The following is a 15,328-nucleotide window of genomic DNA, read 5'->3' on the forward strand; positions in this document are numbered from 1 at the left end:
TTTCTCGCATAAGTTCAGAAAAATTCCTTCGGGGGGACATTTGACATAACTTGTCTTTTGTAAGTTTTCCGTAAGAAAAGATAATTTTTTGCTTCCGAAAGTCAAAAAAATTAGTGCTGTTAAACCATTCCTATGACTGAGACAAATTCCGTTTGATAACAACACAGACGTTTGAAAACGATTGCTTTCTTAATCTGAATTGAGACTTTTCCACTGCTTACGTAACAATTATGGCCAAATTCGCGTTCGAGACAAAAAGTTGTTTTGTTACTGACAAAAAATGCGGACAGTTAAACTCACCTAAGTGCGGACAGTTTTTTTTTGCAGTTTGAGGTAGCAAGAAGTATCACGAAAAAACTCTGTCGCATTAATGATATATCTTCAAAAATCAAATAAAGATTATTAACGATTTCTTAGCAAACATACTAAGATCATATATGATTTCTTAAATTTCATACTAAGACCATTAATGATTTCTTAGTTTTCTTAGAAAAATCTTATGTGTTTTTCGACGTTTAACCGAACTGCATTGTTTATGGTTTCTTTGTTTTAATACAAGGATCATAGCCAGTCAAAAATGAAAAATATAAAAATCTTATTAATATTATACTAAGATATTGTCGATGATTTGTATGGTATCATAAATAATCTTAGTATGATTACTACGAAGTGCCGGCGCAGGAGCAGGAAGAACAAGAACTCTACTGTCCTTAAAAGAAAATAAGTACGATTCCTCTGTTTCCCATCAAGATGCGGCAGAATGATACAAGAGGATACCAATCAATTTATATGTTCATGTTTTTCCACTTTATAAAGGTGTTTTTGAGCGAGCTTTTCTTGCTGAAAATAATTAATCGTCAAACTAAATATTTCACAGAAAAGCGAAAAAGTAACCATAAACAAAAAGTTTCACGAAAAATTAAATGAGAGATGTTAAGCATTCGTGTGCGACTCATTTGCATTATCGTTTTGAAACAAAAAAATAAAAATTACATCTATTTAGAAAGATATCAATATATGCAACTTGGTTTCAAGTTTGATCTCACTTTCTCCCGAGTTTTGTATATTATCTCAACCTGTTGAACATCTTAAAATCTGTAAGGTAAAGAGCAGCTAGTCCGATTGATTAGTTGAGATTATCTTTCAGCACGTTTATAAATTAATTTCAGCGCATTTCTCGCAAAATTTCAGTCAAATTCCCTTGGGGGGACATTTGACATAACTTGTCTATTGTAATTTTTCCCAAAAGAAGAGATAATTTTTTGCTTCCGAAAGTCAAAAAAATTAGTGCTGTAAAACCATTCCTATGACTGAAACACACTCCGACTGATAACAACACAGACATTTGAAAACAAATGCTTTCTTATTCTGAATTGAAACTTTTCCACTGCCTACGTAACAATTATGGCCAAATTCGCGTTCGAGACAAATATTTGTTTTTTTACTGACAAAAAATGCGAAACATTCCTACCTATTTCCATGTAAAATTTATTGAAAAAGAGATCCCAATAATTGCTCTTACCAACCCTATCACCGAACTAGAAAGCAGAGTGATTCAATTTGAGCGGTATAGTTCCAAAGACACCATCATTATGAATAAGCCCCCTTTGCAACCTGGTAACGCCAACATGACGTATCAAACTCTATTTTTCTGTAACAAATGCTTGAATCATTCCATGACTCCGGACGCAATCAAAGCTTGTCATCTCCCGGGTAATTAAAAAGGTAACGCCCCACCTGCGGTAACTGTCAAATTTATGTATTACAACGATAAAATTGAGTTATACAATCGTCGACCAATGCTCGCGACTTTTATGAACCCCCTAACTGATACAATGATATAATTGAAAGATCGACCCCCCGACATGATTCAAAAGTGGGCTATCGAATTGGATTTGGTCACCACGACCTACAACTGTAGGTTATAACTGCTTTTAAAAACTAAAAATGGGTGTTTAACACAATCTGTTGATAGTGTTAAAGCAATTGAAGATTTTGAATCAAGGGCATTAAAGAAAATTTCTCCGTATCTAACGCAACCAAGCCAACAACTGGAATCCTAACCAAGTGCCAAGTCAGCGACGAAACAATGGACCTGGTGATGTAACTGAAATTGATATCTGTGACAAAATTTATCGTCTGGGAGCAACACCTGATGGAAAGAAATCTTAATGACAACGACACTCCACCATAGATGATTGTTTAAACATAAAAAACGCGGTTTATGAAAAAGACGCCGTGCAGTGTACACTTCCTTTTCGACTTTGTGTTTTCGCAAAAATTTTAATATCACATAAGTGGACAAACATCCGTTACTTGGATATGGAAAAACACTCGAAATTACTTTGTTCATTAACGGGCAATCCTTAAGATCCCATCATGACCAACTTTGCTGTCAATTAAAAACCCTCCATACCAAACCAGCTGTAATAGCTATATGCGAAACTTGGCTCACAGATAATGATCCCTTAGATATGTATTTCATAACAGGGTATCAACCATTGATAGTAAAAAACCTAAACAACTAAAAAGGAGGAGGAGTTTGATTTTTTGTACGAGAGGATTGTAACATATTATATAAATTCTTTTTCGAAGGAAATCCGAAGCATAGAAAGCGGAACAAAACAAAAAAATTCTGTGTTCTATACAAGCCTTTTACAGTTGTAATTTTAAGTTTTTTGAGAAAGAAGAGAATTATTTGAAATTCCTTTTCATTCTCCAACATACTTCAAACAAGACGAATGATTATGAGCTTGAAAATTTTCGGTGTGAACTAAGTTTAATTTTTCTAAAAGTTTTTGATGATAAAAGTCTGACTACAAAGAAGAAAATTTTCAAAAACAGTTGAATGACAATCAGGTTAAAGAATCTTACCAACAATAGAGATCGCGCACTTGATTGACTCATATCTCACCCAGATATTTGAAAAGAAGTCCGGTTCAAACAATTACGTAGTTCAGTAACAAACGAAGTGCAAAATAATCGCAAACAACACTATGATCAAAAACTGACTTTTTTATTTAGTCCAGCACAAAACTTTAAATTGTTCAAGGAACTCCTAAAGCAAAGGAAAGTCAGTAAAAGACAAGAACTCAATCATTTTTTTAACAACATTGCGAAAAAAACAAGTCAAACAAATTTGCATAATGTAGACAGTAAGCCACTTTTACAATGTCACGACAAAGCATTTTCCTTATTTCCCGTTGACACTAAGGAAATATTCAACATAATAAGTTGATTAGAAAACAAGCGCTCAACGGGTCATGATGGGATTAGTAACAAACTTTTAAAGATAGCAGCTTCAGCAATCAGCTATCATGTGGTTAAGCTGATTAATTGGATCATTTAAGAAAGATTTTTTTGGTTTCTGCAAAACAGCTTGGGTAAATCCTCTGCATAAAGAAGAATGTTTTGAAAAAACCCTTCAAACTGTCGACCAATTAGTCTATTTTCATCCCCAAGCCAAGTGAAAATTGTTTGAAACAGTCTTGAATACAAAGATGGTTCAATTCTTCGAACAACGTAAATTTTTCTCAATTGTACTGTTCGGATTTTTGCCAGAATGCTCATGCGCGCACGCTATCGCATCATTTATAGAACTGATGCGAAATGTTATTGAATCACAAAATAAAGGTTTCACTTGCTTCATTTACTTTCAAAAGGCATTTGACACATATGATTAATTACTTCGTATGAAAAAATTACAAATTCTAGGCTTTCGAGGAAAAAATAAACACACTCATTGCCTCTTACCTGTCAGATAGAATCCAATTTGTAGTCCACGGATCAAGAGAGTCGAAAAAAAAATGAAAAAGAACGTAGGTGTTCCACAAGCATCAATTTTGAGCCTGTTGCTCTTGCTTTCGTTTATCAATGTTTTGTCTCAAAATGTTCAAGACAGTTCAAAAATGGCACCTTTTGCAGACAAAAAGAGAGCTTTAACATCAGGCAAAATTTCGGAAATTGAGGAAAAGCTGTATTATGACTTGAAAAAAATTGAAATTGTTGTTCGCGAATCAAACTTGTCATTAAAAGAAGAAATTTAAAACTATGGGTTTAGGCCGGAATGTTAGAAAATCAAAAAATCTGCGATTAGGCGTAGTGCTTGAATAAGTAATTTCGTTCAAATATCGAGGAGTGTTAATTGATAGGCATCTCAATTTTGAGCTACACATTCAACATGTTCGTAAAAACTTAAATAAATTCAAAAGAATGCTATTCTGAGCAAGAAACTTTTTCTCGAAGACTTTTCTGTTACAAATCTATAATAGTTATGCCGAACCATTGATATCTTATGGCAATTTAGGTTACGGTTCGGCAAAAAAACAAACTCTTCTATCTTTTGTCTACAAAAACAAATTTCAAAAACTATTTTTTTTCAAGAAGAGAGGAGACCGTGTACGATACAAATTGCTGTCAGTTTTTGAATTATAATTTGTCGCTCTTGTAAAAGAAATCCTAGATCAGGTTGCAAAAGTTTCTCCTTTGAATTTTCTTGATAACAGGCCGAACACGCGGGCATCCATTAAGTCACTCATCACTTTGCCGAAAGTCAAAACACAGACTCAGAAAGAACCCTTTAGATTTTCAATCCTAAAAATGTTCAACTACCTTGCTAAAGTAGGTCTATTATCCAAACAAGTATCTAAAAACGAAATTTTTTCGATTCAAACTAAACTTAGTGCTTATTATTCGAATAACAAAGATGTTTTATTGGATATTGCACGTTTTTTCTCGGGGCACCTCTTGTAGAGTATTTTGATTCGTACGGAGTTCAAGGTGGTAAATTGATTAAACTTAATATTCTGTATAAAATTCTTTGTATCGCCTACCATCTGAATTGAAATCTAATCTAATCTAATGAATGATTAGTGCAAATTAGTTAAAAACCACATAATGACATAATATGTGCTTTTATCGAAACCCAGCTGCACCATTTTTTTTATTTTTCTGTATATTTTTATAATTAAGTATATGAAATGCAAATGGTTTGATATAAAATTAATAAATGGGAGTGCAAATGGACATTGTGGCCAGTTATAGAAAGTGTCTTGCTTTGTCCCATCGGATTTTTACAAATAGTTGTCTTCTTAACTTTATCTCAAAACGGCCGATTTTGTATCAAAATTATTTCAATTCTATAAAGTAAGTTTCTGGAGCTAAAAACAGTTTTCTTACCCATAGAAAAACATGATTTTTCTGCTTTTTTAAATAATGTCTTTGCTCTAATTAGATATATTTATATAAAAGATGGAGCCTTCTCATTAGAATCCCAGTTCTCTTGAATCAGTTAGCTACATTTTCAGTGAAAACTAATTTTCTGCCATTGTGTTAGAAGAAAACTCATAACTTCGAAAACGTAGAACCAAAATATTCAAAAACAAAACGAAAATTTTATCAACTCTAATTTACAACACCCATATTTTAAATTCCTGAATTGTTCAGTTCTGATAAAATCCATACAAAGAGTTATAAGATAAGATAATTCAGCAGGCCGGAAGCGTTCATTATCTATCTTTGTATATCAAAATGACAGAGCCCTCGACAGTATTGGCGTCAACGCATTATTATGGAGATAGAACGGGAAAAATTTTGTGATTTTGTACGTGCAGTTTCAGACGAGAATGCCCATCAAGGGGCCGTATAGTAAAGTACAACCATTTTTTTTTTTAAAAATGATAAGTTGACGTTATAAGTTTGTTGTTATAAGTTTTCATTTTTATTTTGTCTAATTGAAAAAGAAGAAAAGATCAATACATAGCAGAACTGTAAAGACTTTTTACATATCATTAAATCTGTTGGGGGATGAATTGTTTTTCAAATTTTGTACAGGTAAATCCCTAGTTTTGGACGCATAACGGATAAAAAATGTAGCAAGAATCTTTATCGCCATCGTTTGGTTGATAGTGTTGACGAAACTGTTTTTTGTAAAGCAAAACTATTTTTGAGCCATCAAGTTGTTATCTGCCAACTTAAAATTAAAACCAGTAAGTTTAGACTACTTTAAAATAATCCCCGGCATTATTTGTATTTTTTTACTAGTATTTACATTTTTTTTGGTAAATGCATAAAAATACAACAAATTTTCTCAAAGTTTTCAAATTCTCGGTGTCTTTCGGCAAATCGAACAACAGGTTGGATGCTTGTAATCTTTTCTATCTAGTCACACACCAAAGTGAATTGACATTCTTTGGTAACAAAAAAGATCCTCGAAAGCGAAAAATGATATCCAAAAGCTCACTTTTTAAAAAAAATACTTGGTTGCTTGATCACGTAATAAAATCTGGTTTCGATCTGATTTCAGATATTTTTATGCTTACAAGGATAAGGATGTAAATGAGAGCTGACTTGAGATGACTCTGAGTGGAGTTCAAACGCAAAAACCAATTCATTTATGGAACAGCTTCATCAGATGACATTTCGTTTAAAAACTCAACCTGGGCAAGCGCTTATTTGCGATTGCAATAGTTTTCAAAAGTCATCTAGTAAACTCGACAAATAGTGATTTAATTTACTTTTAATTTAAAGTTCATACCAAATAACCTGCAACTACTCTCTGACATCAAATATATCCTGCCGAAAAATGACTACTGATCACTAGTCCAGAAAAACGACGAAAGAAAAATGTTTGTTATTTTCAGTTTTCACAGTAAGAAATTGTCGGTATGTTTGGTTTGTTCGTTATCTTCACTTTCAAACTTAAAATTAACTTAAATTTTGAAAGGTTTTGGTCCGGGACGTACAAAAGTTTCGGTATGTTCATTTTTTCAGTTTGCTATGTTGGGTTTTAAGAGTAAGAAATTTTTGGTATGTTCGGTTTGAAAAAAGTTTCGGTATGTTCGTTTTCTTAGATTGCTATGTTGGGTTTTTAGAGTAAGAGATTTTTGGTATGTTCGGTTTGAAACGTAAGAAAACTTCGGTTCTCATACTGAACAAGAATTTGAGTTTTTGTGTTTTCAATTTAGTCAAAGTTAAAATAAGAGTGTTGATATGATCTCTCGTGGTTTGAAACTGAACGTACGAATGGTTTCTTAAGTTTGAAACCAAACATATCGACAACCTCTTTCGTTTTCAAAATCAAACATAAAAATTTTACGTTTAAATACGGAAGATACCTAAGATATTAAAAAAAACAGCGAGTGTTTTTGTCGTTTTTACCCAACTATAACCGGCGAACCTTTCATATTCAAAAACGATGATTTCTGGACAAGGGACGCATTGACATTTAATAACCATCTAATTTGCTTCCAAAACAGAACAAATTTTGGGTTCTTTTCCCCTTATAGCCAGAGGGCATTGCACTTATTGAAAAACTTTATAAATTTTGAAGTTCGTTAACACATACTTTTTTACATTTGCTTGTCATAATTTTCATAAAGTTCTAATTAAAAAATTTAAGCGACATTTAATAAACATCTAATTTGCTTCCAAAACAGAACAAATTTTGGGTTCTTTTCCCCTTATAGCCAGAGGGCATTACACTTATTGAAAAACTTTATAAATTTTGAAGTTCGTTAACACATACTTTTTTACATTTGCTTGTCATAATGTTCATAAAGTTCTTATTAAAAAAATTAAGTGTATTTTTTCTTCTCAGATCAAAAAATGACAGAATTGGCTTGCAGAACTCTACTTGATAAAAGTCATAAAGTTATTACTATTCTTTTTGAAGATTCTACTCCCATTGCTACGAAATTCTGTTGACTCTGTTCAACAGCGAGGTAAGCTCAGCCGAAAAAAGTCGTTTGACTTTTCAAAAGATTTTAATTTTTTGCGAAACTTTTTCGGCTCGTTGGCAGAATGGTTAATCAAATTTGAAAAAGTTATCTTTCATTAATCATTAGGTCTTTGAAAAAAATTTAAAAACGATTCTTTTGATTACATCAAATCTCTTATTAGACTTCTTTTGATAGCGCGAATTACAGTTGAGTTTTCTGGACAGCACTCAAATACCGTAGCAAAAAAGTAAGCTCCGATTGTAAAAATTTTCGTGAAAATATTTTGAAAAGGGAATTTTTTGATAGCTGAATTCTGCTGATTTTTAAGCTCAAATAGGGAAGAAAATGATTTTCACTCCATGTATTTCACTCCATGAGTTTATAAATCATGAGAATCATTTGAGTAAAAACAGAATTTAAAAGACCAAAAGCAGCCAAAAAATTGTTCATTGAAAAAACCGCCGCCCTAGTCCAGACCTGGAATTTATGAAAAGACCTATTAATTTCAGGTGGGGGTGAGAGTAAATATTGAATTAAATTACACGGTAGAGGACCCTAATTAAATTGGAGGCTAATTCTTTCCATAAGTTCCGACAACATCTGGGTTTCGATCACGTGACTTTCTCCAATCTTACCCAATGCTTAACCAATTGCGCTACATGTCCTTAGCTTTGAAGGAAATTGAAAACAAGTAATTATAACGGTCGCGAGCGTAATTCCAGAACATGTTTTATTGCCCGCCAAATTCCAGAACACCTTTTATTGTCCAGCCAAGTTCCAGAACACGTTTTTGTCCAGCCAAATTCCAGGAAGTATGTTTTGGTTCCAGCCAAATTCTTTGACGGTTTTTTAGTTCCAGCCAAAGTCCAGGAGATCACATTAGGTCCAGACAAATTCTTTTCATACCCAATATCTATCGAGGACAGTCTTTTCATACCTTAAATCTGTCGAGGACGGTCTTTTAATCATTTCAGGTCTCGACTAGGGTGTTTTGTTTTCAGATGGAAAGCATACTTTGAAAACATCCTACAAAAAGAGCATGACACTATAATCCCACAGGCACTCAAAATACAGAGAAAGTTTTTGAAGGAAAAAGCAAAATGTCATGCAATTATTGCCAGATATTGCCATTAACATATCAATCTGATCTTTTTGTTAGATAAAGTAATTAATTCTCGAAAGTTCATAGTATTTTCCTAACAGATAAGGCTTAAGTTAGCACTGTTAAAGGGCAGAAGAACGTTCACAAAAAGTCCTTCTCAGCTTTACTTAAAACAATCAGAGTTAATTATTGCAGGCCGTTTACGTTTCGTCCACATACGCAATTCCGCTAAAGTGGGACAAAATTTTTGCATGTTTAAGGGGCCTCTCGAAGCGCATGTTTAAGAGCCGCATTGAGCAGCATGTTTAAGCGGACATATCGAGAGAGGTCAATGACCTAAAAGGCTCAAAGTAGATGGGTGAGAATCGAACCCGGGGCAAAAGACTGTTAGTCAGGTGCAGTTACCGCGAGGCTAAGTGGGCTTAAAAGTTTGCTCGCCCAGAGGGAGGATTTACTGTCCTGGGTACTACGTGTTTCTTGAATGGTCCCGAACTAAGTTTGAAGTTCTTATTGTAAACGTGTGTTTTTCTGCAAAGTTCTAGCTTTACGGATTCTGCGCTATTCTAGAACACTCTTAGATTTCAACTAAGTTTTTCACGCTTTACTTTTTGATTTTGTTTGATCTCAAATGCTCTCAATCTGAAATATGTTATTGATACGATATAAGCAATTGTGAGAAACGGTGGCTTGTAGTCGTTATAGTGCAGGTGGTAAGATGGAGGACTGCTATTCTGAGGGGCGAGGGTTCAAATCCGTGTGGGGTACCCTCACTTTTTTTCTCACTTCCTTTTCTCACTTTCTTTTCTCACTTTGTTTTCTCGCTTTCTTTTCTCACTTTCTTTTTTCACTTTCTTTTCTCACTTTGTCTTCTCACTTTTCCTTCCTTTCTTTTCTCACTTTGTCTTCTCACTTTTCCTTCCTTTCTTTTTTCACTTTCTTTTCTCAATTTCTTTTCTCACTTTCTTTTCTCACTTTCTTTTCCCACTTTCTTTTCTCACTTTCTTTTCTCACTTTCTTTTATCACTTTCTTTTCTCAATTTCTTTTCTCACTTTGTCTTCTCACTTTTCCTTTTTACTTTCTTTTTTCACTTTCTTTTCTGACTTTCTATTCTCACTTTCTTTGCTCACATTCTTTTCTCACTTTATTTTCTGACTTTCTTTTCTCACTTTGTCTTTTCACTTTTCCTTCCTTTCTTTTTTCACTTTCTTTTCTGACTTTCTATTCTCACTTTGTCTTCTCACTTTTCCTTCCTTTCTTTTTTCACTTTCTTTTCTCAAGTTGTTTTCCCACTTCCTTTTACTTTCTTTTCACACTTTCTTATCTCACTTTTGTTTCTCAATTTCTTTTCTCACCTTCTATTCTCGCTTTCTTCTCTAACTTTCTTTTCTCACTTTCTTTTCTCACTTTCTTTTCTCACTTTCTTCTCACTTTCTTCGCTCACTTTCTTCTCTCACTTTCTTTTCTCTCAATCTTTTTTCAATTTTTTTCTCACTTTTTTTTCTCACTTTCTTTTCTCACTTTCTTTTCTCACTTTCTATTCTCGCTTTCTTTTCTCACGTTCTTTTTTCCTTTTCTTTTCTCACTTTGTCTTCTCACTTTTCCTTCCTTTCTTTTTTCACTTTCTTTTCTCAATTTCTTTTCTCACTTTCTTTTCTCACTTTCTTCTCTCACTTTCTTTTCTCACTTTCTTTTTTCACTTTCTTTTCTCACTTTCTTTTCTCACTTTGTCTTCTCACTTTTCCTTCCTTTCTTTTTTCACTTTCTTTTCTGACTTTCTATTCTCACTTTCTTTTCTCACATTCTTTTCTCACTTTATTTTCTGACTTTCTTTTCTCACTTTGTCTTCTCACTTTTCCTTCCTTTCTTTTTTCACTTTCATTTCTCAATTTTTTTTCCCACTTCCTTTTACTTTCTTTTCTCACTTTCTTTTCTCATTTTCTTTTCTCACTTTCTTTTCTGAATTTCTTTTCACACTTTCTTATCTCACTTTTTCTCAATTTCTTTTCTCAGTTTCTATTCTCGCTTTCTTTTCTAACTTTCTTTTCTCACTTGCTTTTCTCACTTTCTTTTCTCACGTTATTTTCTCACCTTCTTTTCTCACTTTCTTTTCTCACTCTTTTCTCACTTTCTTTTCTCACTTTCTTTTCTCACTTTCTTACTCACTTTCTTTTCTCACTTTTTCTCTTTTTCTTTTCTCACTTTCTTTTCTCTTTTTCTTTTCTCACTTTCTTTTACTTTCTCATCTCACTTTCTTTTCCCACTTTCTCTTCTCAATTTCTTTTCACTTTCTTTTCTCACTTTCTTTTCACTTTCTTTCCTCACTTTCTTCTTTCACTTTCTTTTTTCTTTCTTTTCTCACTTTTTCTTTCTCACTTTCTTTTATCATTTTCTTTTCTCACTTTCTTTTCACTTTCTTTTCTCACTTTCTTCTTTCACTTTCTTTTCTCACTTTTTTTTCTCACTTTTTCTCAATTTCTATTCTCACTTTCTTTTCTCACTTTCTTTTCTCACTTTTTCTTCTCACTTTTCCTTCCTTTCTTTTTTCACTTTCTTTTCTGACTTTCTATTCTCACTTTCTTTTCTCACATTCTTTTCTCACTTTATTTTCTGACTTTCTTTTCTGACTTTGTCTTCTCACTTTTCCTTCCTTTCTCTCAATTTTTTTCTCACTTTCTCAATTTCCTCACTTTTTCTCATTTCTTTTCTCACTTTCTATTCTCGCTTTCTTTTCTAACTTACTTTTCTCACTTTCTTTTCTCACTTTCTTTTCTCACTTTCTTTTCTCACCTTCTTTTCTCACTTTCTTTTCTCACTCTTTTCTCACTTTCTTTTCTCACTTTCGTTTCTCTTTTTCTTTTCTCACGTTCTTTTACTTTCTTATCTCACTTTCTTTTCCCACTTTCTCTTCTCACTTTTTTTTCTAACTTTCTTTTCTAACTTTCTTTTCACTTTCTTTTCTCACTTTCTTTTCACTTTCTTTTCTCACTTTCTTCATTCACTTTCTTTTTTCTTTCTTTTCGCACTTTTTTTCTCAATTTTTTTTCTCACTTTTTCTCAATTCCTATTCTCACTTTCTTTTCTCACTTTCTTTTATCATTTTCTTTGCTCACTTTCTTCTAACTTTCTTCTCTGACTTCTTTTTCTCTCGTGCTTTTCTCACTTTCTTTTCTCACTTTCTTTTCTCACTTTCTGTTTTCACCTTTTTTTTCTCACTTTCTTTTCTCACTTTTCTCACGTTCTTTTCTCACTTTCCTGTTTTACTTTCTTTTCTCACTTTCTTTTCTTACTCTCTTTTCTCACTTTAGAAGTTCGTTATCTGTACAAATCTTAGCAGTACTTAAATATGCAAGATAGCAAAGCCAATTAAGTCTTCGATCAAAAAATTGGTGTTACTTGGGATAATATACTAAACCAAACACATCGGTAACGTAACGCAATACCTCTGGCTGTTGAAGGAGGGTCATGGCTTACAGCCCGAGCTGGTACGAAAAAAATCTCAATTTTAAACCTAGTCTTTTAAATGATTTTCTGGTGATGCTTTTGCGGGCCTGCTAGTATTATTCAAACGACTGAATTGCTACGCTAAGTTAATGAGTATATTTTTGCAAAAAGAACTCTGAAATGTGAAGTGGAAAATTTGCTTAATCAAGTAATAATTTGTACAGAAAATATGAGTCAGAAAACTTGGAAAAAATGCGTTTCTTCACAGTTTTATTGGATAAATCTGTTTCTTTTTGCAATATTCTGTGTATTCAATTCTTAGCATCGTAAGGCAGACCCAAGGTGGGCTCCTTTTACAGCCTTTAGATATATAGAGCTAGGGCTACTTAATTCTGCGCGCAAAGTAGGCTTACCTATATCTCTAAAACTAAACGACTCTGTAAAACACTGAAGGTATACTTCAATTATAACGATGTATAAAAGAGTTAACACCGGATTCAGAGTTATAAACATTCTGCAACTACTCTAATTGACTGACTACAGTCAGTGGAGTTACTGCTATACAAAAGAGAATAGTGTCTTCTCAGTCTCTCATTGGTTGGAGGAGTACATCCAGTGTTTCCACTGCTACATCCATCAGGGGTTAAGAGTTTTAAATCCAAATCTTTGAGTTGTAGCAAAAACACGGCTGATGAGTGGTCCTCTATGTGGAGGAGTGAAGAGACGTGTTGTCGTTGCAGTGAAATTGTGACTACTGCCGTCGTCTGGAATTACTCTCAGTGAAGTGATAACTAGTGTCGTCAGTAGGTTGTCCACTTCATTTTTGGAGTCAGTAGGGGTGCCACTTGCAGAATGTGCTGGCCAGTAACGTCAGTCCTGTTAAGGTACCCAACTATCTCTCACTGTCCTGTAGTTAGGATTCATTCCCAGTTTGAGGATCGCTGGTAGTCTGTAGTCTCTGTCTGGTTGTACAAAGAAATTTCTGTTTATCTACATCTGGTAGAGGGTTTTACCGGTCAGATATACCATCTTACCGTCTGGTGGGAATCCATCTTTTAGCTACTGTATAAGCCACTTTTTTAAAAAGTTTTAGTGAAGATTATTGCCTGCTAATGCCTGCGTAATTTCCGTCCGGAGAAAAGAAAAAAAGAACTGATCCCAATCTTCAACTGTGGTAAAGAAGAAAGGAATAAAGAATATTAAATAGTAAAAAAAATGTTAAAAAGATACATAGAAAGGAAAGAAAAGAAAATGAGTTCAAAGTGAATTTTGAGACTGTGGCCTACGTTCGAAATTTTAATTCAAAACCGGGGGTCCGGTTGTCCTGATCCACGACGAATTCGACGAATTCCTTTTCTCGTGCAAGACAGACAACATGTGCCCGCGGGTACAGGTCGGAATTGCAGTGTGGATGCAATGCGAGAAGGTGGTTGAGGATTTGTGTCTCCTCTGATGTCGGTTTCCGATTAGCCAACTTGTCCAGTTCCTGTAGAGGAGGTTGAACGAGTGGCCGTACATGCACTTTGTTGCAACTTCTTCCACACACTGGAGGTATTCAATGGGGACATGTATCGGGCGATGTGTTTTCGCATAGAGTGGCAAAAACAGGAATAATTTTTTAATGGGATCGAAGTTTCTGAGTGTGTTCAATAAGTGAGGTTTGTTATACAGCTACAATTTAAAAAATAATGTGACGTGAGCTTTGTGTTCGCTTACTGGAGGCCAGAATTCATTTGTACATATGGGTTAGTCCGGTGAAAGTGGTGTTGGACGAAAAAGTAATTGTGGATTGTCTGAAGCATTTTCGTCTTGTCGACTTTGCGGGTATTTTAATTCGTCTTGGTGTTCATATTTTGCAATTTTAAATGGCCAATTTTTGTGCATCAGAGATTTGTCACGTTTTGTAAGAACAGCTAATTGTAATTCATCGAAAAGTGAGTCCGATTGTGATGACGTTTGGCCAGTGTGACGGCTCATTTTGTTAATACTAGTGTATTTTTGTTATTTTCTGGATTATTTGTTGGTCTTGTGTACCCAACTATCTCTCACTGTCCTGTAGTTAGGATTCATTCCCAGTTTGAGGATCGCTGGTAGTCTGTAGTCTCTGTCTGGTTGTACAAAGAAATTTCTGTTTATCTACATCTGGTAGAGGGTTTTACCGGTCAGATTTACCATCTTACCGTCTGGTGGGAATCCATCTTTTAGCTACTGTATGAGCGACTTTTTTTTAAACTTTTAGTGAAGATTATTGCCTGCTAATGCCTGCGTAATTTCCGTCCGGAGAAAAGAAAAAAAGAACTGATCCCAATCTTCAACTGTGGTAAAGAAGAAAGGAATAAAGAATATTAAATAGTAAAAAAAAATGTTAAAAAGATACATAGAAAGGAAAGAAAAGAAAATGAGTTCAAAGTGAATTTTGAGACTGTGGCCTACGTTCGAAATTTTAATTCAAAACCGGGGGTCCGGTTGTCCTGATCCACGACGAATTCGACGAATTCCTTTTCTCGTGCAAGACAGACAACATGTGCCCGCGGGTACAGGTCGGAATTGCAGTGTGGATGCAATGCGAGAAGGTGGTTGAGGATTTGTGTCTCCTCTGATGTCGGTTTCCGATTAGCCAACTTGTCCAGTTCCTGTAGAGGAGGTTGAACGAGTGGCCGTACATGCACTTTGTTGCAACTTCTTCCACACACTGGAGGTATTCAATGGGGACATGTATCGGGCGATGTGTTTTCGCATAGAGTGGCAAAAACAGGAATAATTTTTTAATGGGATCGAAGTTTCTGAGTGTGTTCAATAAGTGAGGTTTGTTATACAGCTACAATTTAAAAAATAATGTGACGTGAGCTTTGTGTTCGCTTACTGGAGGCCAGAATTCATTTGTACATATGGGTTAGTCCGGTGAAAGTGGTGTTGGACGAAAAAGTAATTGTGGATTGTCTGAAGCATTTTCGTCTTGTCGACTTTGCGGGTATTTTAATTCGTCTTGGTGTTCATATTTTGCAATTTTAAATGGCCAATTTTTGTGCATCAGAGATTTGTCACGTTTTGTAAGAACAGCTAATT

This window comes from Convolutriloba macropyga, chromosome 1, assembly GCF_964194025.1.
Source record: "Convolutriloba macropyga chromosome 1, txConMacr16.3, whole genome shotgun sequence".
Classification (NCBI taxonomy): Eukaryota; Metazoa; Xenacoelomorpha; order Acoela; family Convolutidae; genus Convolutriloba; species Convolutriloba macropyga.